The 8051-nt window shown below is 48.6% G+C and overlaps 1 long non-coding RNA gene across 2 annotated transcripts; it reads right to left on the reverse strand.

Annotated features, from left to right (window-relative positions):
• Window positions 1-390: 390 nt before the first annotated feature.
• LOC120993356 lies at window positions 391-7410 on the reverse strand. 2 transcript variants are annotated; one of them, XR_005777225.1, is made up of 3 exons: window positions 7273-7410; window positions 3897-4001; window positions 391-477 (listed from the first exon to the last, which is right to left on the reverse strand). It is a non-coding gene; the product is annotated as an uncharacterized LOC120993356 (long non-coding RNA). The 2 variants fall into 2 exon arrangements; XR_005777226.1 differs by having other exon boundaries at window positions 7145-7410.
• Window positions 7411-8051: the final 641 nt, after the last annotated feature.

Raw genomic sequence — 8051 nt, forward strand, 5'->3', positions numbered from 1 at the left:
ATTCCTTTATTGTATTGACCGAAGCTTCCCCATCGGGAGGGTAGCACTTTTGGGATAGTGAATCTAGCTGAATTCCCAGGAAGGTGCATTGGTAACTCGGGGTCAGACACGATTTTTCCCAGTTTATAATCCAGCCCGTTCATTAATGTCTTCAATACTTCCTGAACTTGAGTTTAAAGGGAACCTGGAGACTGCCCCACCACTAGCAGGTCGTCTAGATAAGGAATAATTATAATATCTGATATATTATAATACTGCGCTTAAGGACATATTATGATAAGTATTGGTGTACAGGTATTGCAGATATATAGTATCTGGCACACGAAGGTATATCAATATACAGGTACTTAGCTGGTTTTAAACAGTGTACCTGAAATGAAGGCTTCTATTTGTGTGCTTCTGTTCGCGTCCCCGTACTTGATTTAGATGAAGTATTTTCTTCTTTACTTTTATTTCTGTACTTGGTCTTTCTTGATGCTGGGAATCAGGAACAATCCAACAATTATAATATCTGACCACCTTATATGTGCCATCACCTCCCCCATCAATTTTGTAAAAATTATTGGTGTCTGCGATATTCCAAAGGAGAGGGCTCTGAACTGAAGGTGGACAACTGACTCTTTCACCTGTACTGCCACCCTGAGATATTTCTGAGATGAGGGGTGTATGGGTACATGGTAGTAGGCGTCCTTGATATCTATTGACGCCATGACACAATTGGGAAACAAATGAAGAATCGTTGATGATATCGATTCCATATGAAATTTTTGGTATGTTAGATACAGATTCAGGTCTTTTAGGTTTATTATAGTCCGATAGGTCCCATTTGGTTTGGGGACTAGAAAGAGTGTCGAATAAAACCCCTCTCCAATTTCTGCTGTTGGAACTGGGTCTAGAACTGATGTTTCCATTAGGCTTCTTATTTCTCCTAATAATGCCGTCTGTTTTGGAGAGTGTTGATTTAAGGCTGCAATTCTTAACCTTTCTGGTGGGGGACTTTTGAATTCTAGACGATAGCCTTCTTTTATAATATCCTTTACCCATGTACTTAATGTTATACTTTGCCAGGCTTGAAACCATAAGGACAGACGACCCCCCCACCTGAGCCCTGGCATCATTGTTGAGAAGCATTTGTGGACTGGGGCTTGGACTTGAATAAAAGGCCTTTTGATTTGTCCCTCCTCCAATCATTGCCTTTCTTTTGAAACCTGTCTTTATTCTTTTTGTCTCTGAAACGAAATGGTCTTCTCAGTTTAGGAAAACTAGCGACCGGAAAGCCCTTTTTTCTATCAGATACTTTGTCAAATATTTCATCAAATACTCAGCCAAATAAAAAATTACCCTGGAAAGGAATGGCACATCATTTTGACTTGGAAGCAACATCTCCTTTCCAACCCTTCAGCCAAAGAGATCTTCTGGCCGAGTTTGACAAAGCGGCAGCTCTGGCTGATAATCTTAGAGCATCCGCCGATGCATCCGAAATAAAATAAACCACTTTTATCATTGTCGGGATTGCTTCCAGCAGCTGCTCCCTCGGGGTTCTGCTAGCAATATGTGACTAACTCCCCTAACCAGATTTTAAGTGACCTAGCAACTGAAGTTGTAGCAATGTTTGGCTTAAAGGAAGATGTAGATGCTTCCTAATTTTTCCTAAGATAAGTGTCTGCCTTTTTATCCACTGGAGCCCAGATATTCAAATGGGAGTGCTGACTTCTTATTAACTTTCGCCACTGGAGCATCTACTCTCGGAACCTCCTGCCACTCTGCGACATCCTGATCATTTAAGGGGTACTTTCTTTTAACTGAACTGAGAACAAAAAACTTTTTATCTTGCTTGTTCCATTCCCTCTTTATCAACTCTTTAATACAATCTTGGACAGGAATACTCTGGCCTTCCTTGGCTTCAGACTGTTAAACATTAATTTGTCATGATCCTCTATCTCCATGGTGGCCCTTACAGCTTTTAAAAGAAGGTCCGTGTCTTCCACTTTAAACAGGGGCCTTCGCGTAAGGTCCTCAGAGGAAGAATCTGGGCGTTCTACTACTCCCTCTTCCCCTGAGTCTGATTCTGAGAAGTCTAAATCTGTTTCTTGAGCCTTCCTCTGCCTAGAAGAACCAGAAAGCGATTTTTTATAGATTGTTCCACAGAGGACTGGACTTCCATCCTGACCAGATTCTGTATATTCTGGAGCAAAGATGGGGATTCTTCCGCTACCAATTTGTCCAGGCAGGGTTGGCAACAAGCTTTTGGGTAATACGGGCTCAACTTCTTTTTGCATACCCCACATTCTCTCCCTTTTGACTTGTGGTTAGCCTTCCTGGGGCCTCTTTAACCTGTATCAACACATAGCCCCAAAAACAGGTTACTAGAGAATACTTAAAAATAATCTCCCAAAAGGGAGACTGTGCGGTACAACCCCTCTTACCCCTCCCAGGTGTACCATGACAGCCTCTGCGTGCTGCTCCTGTTTCTCCATGCGCTGCTGTGCTTCCCCTTCCTCCTGCATGTCGACGGACACAATAGATGGGAATCTGGAAGGAAAGTCTGGCTGTACTGGACCAGGCTGTATCAACTTTGCCTTCCAAGTCGGCTGTACGGCGTCCCCTTTTAACGGGCCGCACACCGCTCGCCATGTTTTCAGCCCCTTCCCTGTCTCGTGTGGAACGCACACATCTGCTGGATGCGCGCCGGAAACAGGACCTGCGGGAGCACGCCAAATCGGTGAGCCAGGGAGAGGACGCCTTCCTCCTCCCTCCGGAACTTGTTCCCTTCATGCCTGCGGCCGGGCCTAGTGGAGACTTACGCAGTCAGGGACCTCCAATAGGTATCTGAGATAGACCCTAGAGGCCCTGCAGCCCCTGACCGATCCGGGAAAGATCCATCTCCCTGTCCGAAGGACAGGAAACAGGAAGAAACTGAGGATGGAGTATGGAAAAACCCTATTTAAAGATCTGGGAAGTTCCTGTCCGGAAGAGGGGAGGATCTCTCACAGGTGCTGTCATGGGCCGTAATGGAAATTGAATTTAATCTAACCGCCAACTTTAATCTAATCCAGGCATCCTCAAACTGTGGCCCTCCAGCTGTTGTAAAATTACAACTCCCACAATGGCCTGCTGTAGGCTGTTCAGGTGTGCTGGGAGTTGTAGTTTTGCAACAGCTGGAGGGCCGCAGTTTGAGGATGCCTGATCTAATGTGTATGGCCACCTTAAGGGTAAATGCACACTTTCAGGATTTATGTGTGGAGAATCCGTACTGAAATCTGCAGGTGTTCGCAGGGAAATCCATGCGGACAATCCGCATCAACTGGTGCGGATTTGCATGCGGATTTTACTCTCCTCATTCAAATGAATGGAGAAAATCTGGTCAGGAAAAATAAAATAAAATAAACTGACATGTTGCGGATCTTAAAATCCGCACTGCAGGTCAAAATCCACACGGGAAAAAAATCTGCATTGTGTGCATGAGAACTTCAAGTTCTCATAGAATACAATGTACATGACCTACATCCGTGCGGAAAATCTGCACGCAATCCTGATTGTGTGCATTTAGCCTAAAGGAGGGCAGTTGTGTAAAAAGCTACACAGCATGGGAAAGTAATTAATCAGCTTCCTTTCAACCAATAGGTATAGCAATGCTGAAGGGCTGAAAGGAGCCAGAGTTCCTCCTAAAATGTCAATTTTCCCATCTATTGTCATGTCTGAGACCTGGCGGAAAAAAGTATGGGCCTTGGGACTGTAACCTGCAGTCTTGAGAGGCTGTAGCACTTTTAGAAGAGATTTGTTTCAGACGTACACCATCTACTGGTGTCAACTACAACCTCGATGACATGTCAGAATACAGGAAAGGTTTTACTAATAAACACCCAAATAGTTTTGATAAATGGAAGTATATTCACCAATACTAGAGCATCAGGGTGCCTTTGTCACTGCTGTTCTGCTGGTATAGAGGTCAGTGAAGAAACGTGCCATTCATTTCTTCTCATGGCATCAACAGACTGGAGCTGTAGGAAAACATAAAACTGTATATGAGCAACAGAAGGAGCAAAGAAGAGACATAACCACATTTACAGGGCATCTGATGGCAGATTTGTACCTAAATAACTGGCTGACCTGTTACATGTGCTCTTGGCAGCTGAAGGCTTCTGTGTTGGTCCCATGTTGATATGTGCCCGCATTACTGAGAACAATTATGTTTTATTATAGGCAAATGAGCCTCTAGGAGCAACAGGGGTGTTGTCCTTACACCTAAAGGCTACGTTTTCTCTGCAACTGCTGCGCCCTTGGTTTAGCCTCTGTCAGGGAAGACACGCCAGAGGGTGCATGCAGTGGAGATGCAACTTTTTAAAAAGTCACATCATATATGAGACATAAAAGTGTTCTTAGGCTACTTTCAAACCTACGTTCAGTGCGGATCCGTCTTGTATCTCCACAGAGGGATCTGCACCGATAATGCAAACGCTTGTATCCGTTGAAAACTTACATTGAAAGTCAATGGGGGACGGATCCGTTTTCAATTGCACCATATTGTGTCAGTGAAAACGGATCCGTCCTGACTTACATTGTAAGTCAGGACGGATCCGTTTGGCTCCGTATCGTCAGGCAGACACCAAAACGCTGCAAACTGCGTTTTGGTGTCCACCTCAAAAGCGGAACGGAGACCAAACGCAGCCAAACTGATGCATTCTGAACGGATCCTTATCCGTTCAGAATGCATTGGGGCCAGGGCCGCTGATAGGCCAGTACAGCTGGCCCAGTTGTACCGGGCCCGGCTGGCAGGGGGGCCCGGGCTGCCGACTCCCGAGCCATTTTAATTTTTTTGCTGTCAGTGGGCTGGCTCCAGTAACAGCAGGCAGTGTGGGGGCGGCGCTCACTCACTGACGTCACACGCCTGCTCCTCCCACTAGGCGGCGCAGGCGCGTGACGTCAGTGAGTGAGCGCTGCCGCCCGCACTTGTTACTGGAGGCTGGAGGGAGGAGGCAGGAGCTGAATGTAAGGTAGTATTTTAGTAAAGAGATGAGCGCTGTGCCTGTGCTAAAATTAAAGTTACTGTCTGCAGCCTGCACGGCTGCACCGATTTATTAATGTATACTACTGTGAGTGGCGGGGGGGGGATCTATATGGATGACGTCATGACGGCACTGTTATAGGGAGGGCGGGGGATCCGTGGATGGCACTGTTATGGGGGGGGGGGGTCTGTCATGTGGATGACACTTATGGGGGGGGCCGGGGGGTCTGTGGATGGCACCTATGGGGGGGATCTGTGGATGGCACCATTATGGAGGGGGATCTGTGGATGACACTGTTATGGGGGGGATCTGTGGATGACACTGTTATGGGGGGGATCTGTGGATGACACTGTTATGGGGGGGATCTGTGGATGACACTGTTATGGGGGGGATCTGTGGATGACACTGTTATGGGGGGGATCTGTGGATGACACTGTTATGGGGGGATCTGTGGATGACTGTTATGGGGGGGATCTGTGAATGGCACTGTTATGGAGGGTATCTGTGAATGGCACTGTTATGGAGGGGTATCTGTGGATGACACATAGCATAAGATGCTATATACGGTATGTGTCATCCACAGATCCCCCTCTATAACAGTGCCATCCACAGATCCCCTCCATAACAGTGCCATCCACAGATCCCCTCCATAACAGTGCCATCCACAGATCCCCTCCATAACAGTGCCATCCACAGATCCCCTCCATAACAGTGCCATCCACAGATCCCCTCCATAACAGTGCCATCCACAGATCCCCTCCATAACAGTGCCATCCACAGATCCCCTCCATAACAGTGCCATCCACAGATCCCCTCCATAACAGTGCCATCCACAGATCCCCTCCATAACAGTGCCATCCACAGATCCCCTCCATAACAGTGCCATCCACAGATCCCCTCCATAACAGTGCCATCCACAGATCCCCTCCATAACAGTGCCATCCACAGATCCCCTCCATAACAGTGCCATCCACAGATCCCCTCCATAACAGTGCCATCCACAGATCCCCTCCATAACAGTGCCATCCACAGATCCCCTCCATAACAGTGCCATCCACAGATCCCCTCCATAACAGTGCCATCCACAGATCCCCTCCATAACAGTGCCATCCACAGATCCCCTCCATAACAGTGCCATCCACAGATCCCCTCCATAACAGTGCCATCCACAGATCCCCTCCATAACAGTGCCATCCACAGATCCCCTCCATAACAGTGCCATCCACAGATCCCCTCCATAAAAGTGCCATTCACAGATCCCCTCCATAACAGTGCCATTCACAGATCCCCTCCATAACAGCGCCATTCACAGACGACCCCCCAGCGCCATAAATATCACTTGTAGACAAATCTGCATGTTGTTTCAAGGCGGCGTCTGGGGAGGGGCCAAGGGCGGGGCCAGGGGTGTGGCTGAAGGAGGGATCAGGGGGTGGAGCTGAAGGGGGCCCCGTCATGTATGCTGTACGGGGCCCCATGATTTCTATCAGCGGCCCTGATTGGGGCTAAACTGATCCGTTTTGGGCCGCTTGTGAGATCCCTGAAACGGATCTCACAAGCGGACCCAGAAACACCAGTATGAAAGTAGCCTTATCTGTAATGCGACCTACTTTACACTCCACTTTTGGAAGTGGCGAAGATCATCAAACGTCGCAAAATTTCACCAAAGGTCTCAAGAACGCACTAAAACTGGCTTTAGGTGCCAATAAAACCAATCAGATTCCACCTTTCATTCTCCAAAGGAGCTGTGAAATCTGATTGGTTGCTATGGGCAAGACTTCAAAATAAGTGTGAAAAAGAGCCACAGGTAGGAAATACTAAATGCTCCAAATGCATGGAGGCTTCCGCTTGTGAAGTGGGATCCTGCATACGGCCCGCGGACGGCCCTCAGCTTTCTGGGGGTTCATGGAGCCGCACGCCTACTGCTGGAAGCTCGAACTTTCGTATGTTCAGGTCCCGTTATTAAGGTGGCTGTAGACATGTCTCATGCAGCTGACTACATACTGCAACATAGTAGTCACAACCAGGCGAGTCAGTCACTCCACACCCGGTACCGCTCCGGCAATAGCTGCACAATGAACAGTCCAGAAGTTTTCCCATCTAAGGGTCCCGCCTCACCTCTAGCGCCGCTCAGCTCGAACCTCACTGGCCCTTCCCCCACATCCTGCGAGCGTGCGAGCATTCACGGCAGACAGGCGCCCCGGGGGTGAAGCGCGGGTTCTCCTGGGTTACCAGCTCTGCCCCAATAGTGCAGGCAGAAGGCACTCACCAGCCTGGCTATCGGTGTGCTCCAGAAGCCTGTTATCTTATCCTGCTGCCTGTGTGGTCGGCCATTGCCTGGCCTGCTGCATATCTAGACCCCTCCCTGAGATTACCCCTTCCTGTCAGGGCTCATTCACAACATCTACGAGACCACGACTAACATGGGACTCGGACATGGAGTCCAGAACTGCCTTCTCTGGTTTTCTGACCAGTTCCGATATCATGGCTAGGATGTGAAGCTGACTCCTGAGCTTTCACCGTTTACCCACTGCCTGTAGGAGCAACGTGTGGTTGCACATTTTTATGTTTAATATATGTTTTCCCAAACCATAAATTCCTGCTGTTTTCGCACTGATCACTAAGTCTAATAAATGGCGCCACTTCTTGGTCTGTACGGATCACTTTACTGCAGTTACTTGCTTATCTGTCATCAGAGGCGGCTCTATCATTAGGCTGCCACCTAAGGCCTCGCACTGGTGGGGGCCTCGCTCTGGCTCCCACCCGACACTGCCGCAAGTACAGGGCGTCCTTAGGTCAAAACATTCGAGGCTTGAGCTCCGTATGTTTTGTCCAGTGCCCCAAATGCTATTCCCCACCCCCCTTGTACTTGTTCTGCTGATCTGCTAGGCTGCTGCGCGGTCATGAGTTTAGTCACTTCAGAGCGCAACCCCGTCCTGCGGCGCGTAATCCCGCGAGACCTGTGACCTCCTGCGGCGGGTCTCGCGGGATTACGCGCCGCAGGACGGGGTTGCGCTCTGAAGTGACTAAACTCATGCCCGCGCAGCA

The sequence above is a fragment of the Bufo bufo genome, chromosome 3 (assembly GCF_905171765.1).
Source record: "Bufo bufo chromosome 3, aBufBuf1.1, whole genome shotgun sequence".
NCBI lineage: Eukaryota > Metazoa > Chordata > Amphibia > Anura > Bufonidae > Bufo > Bufo bufo.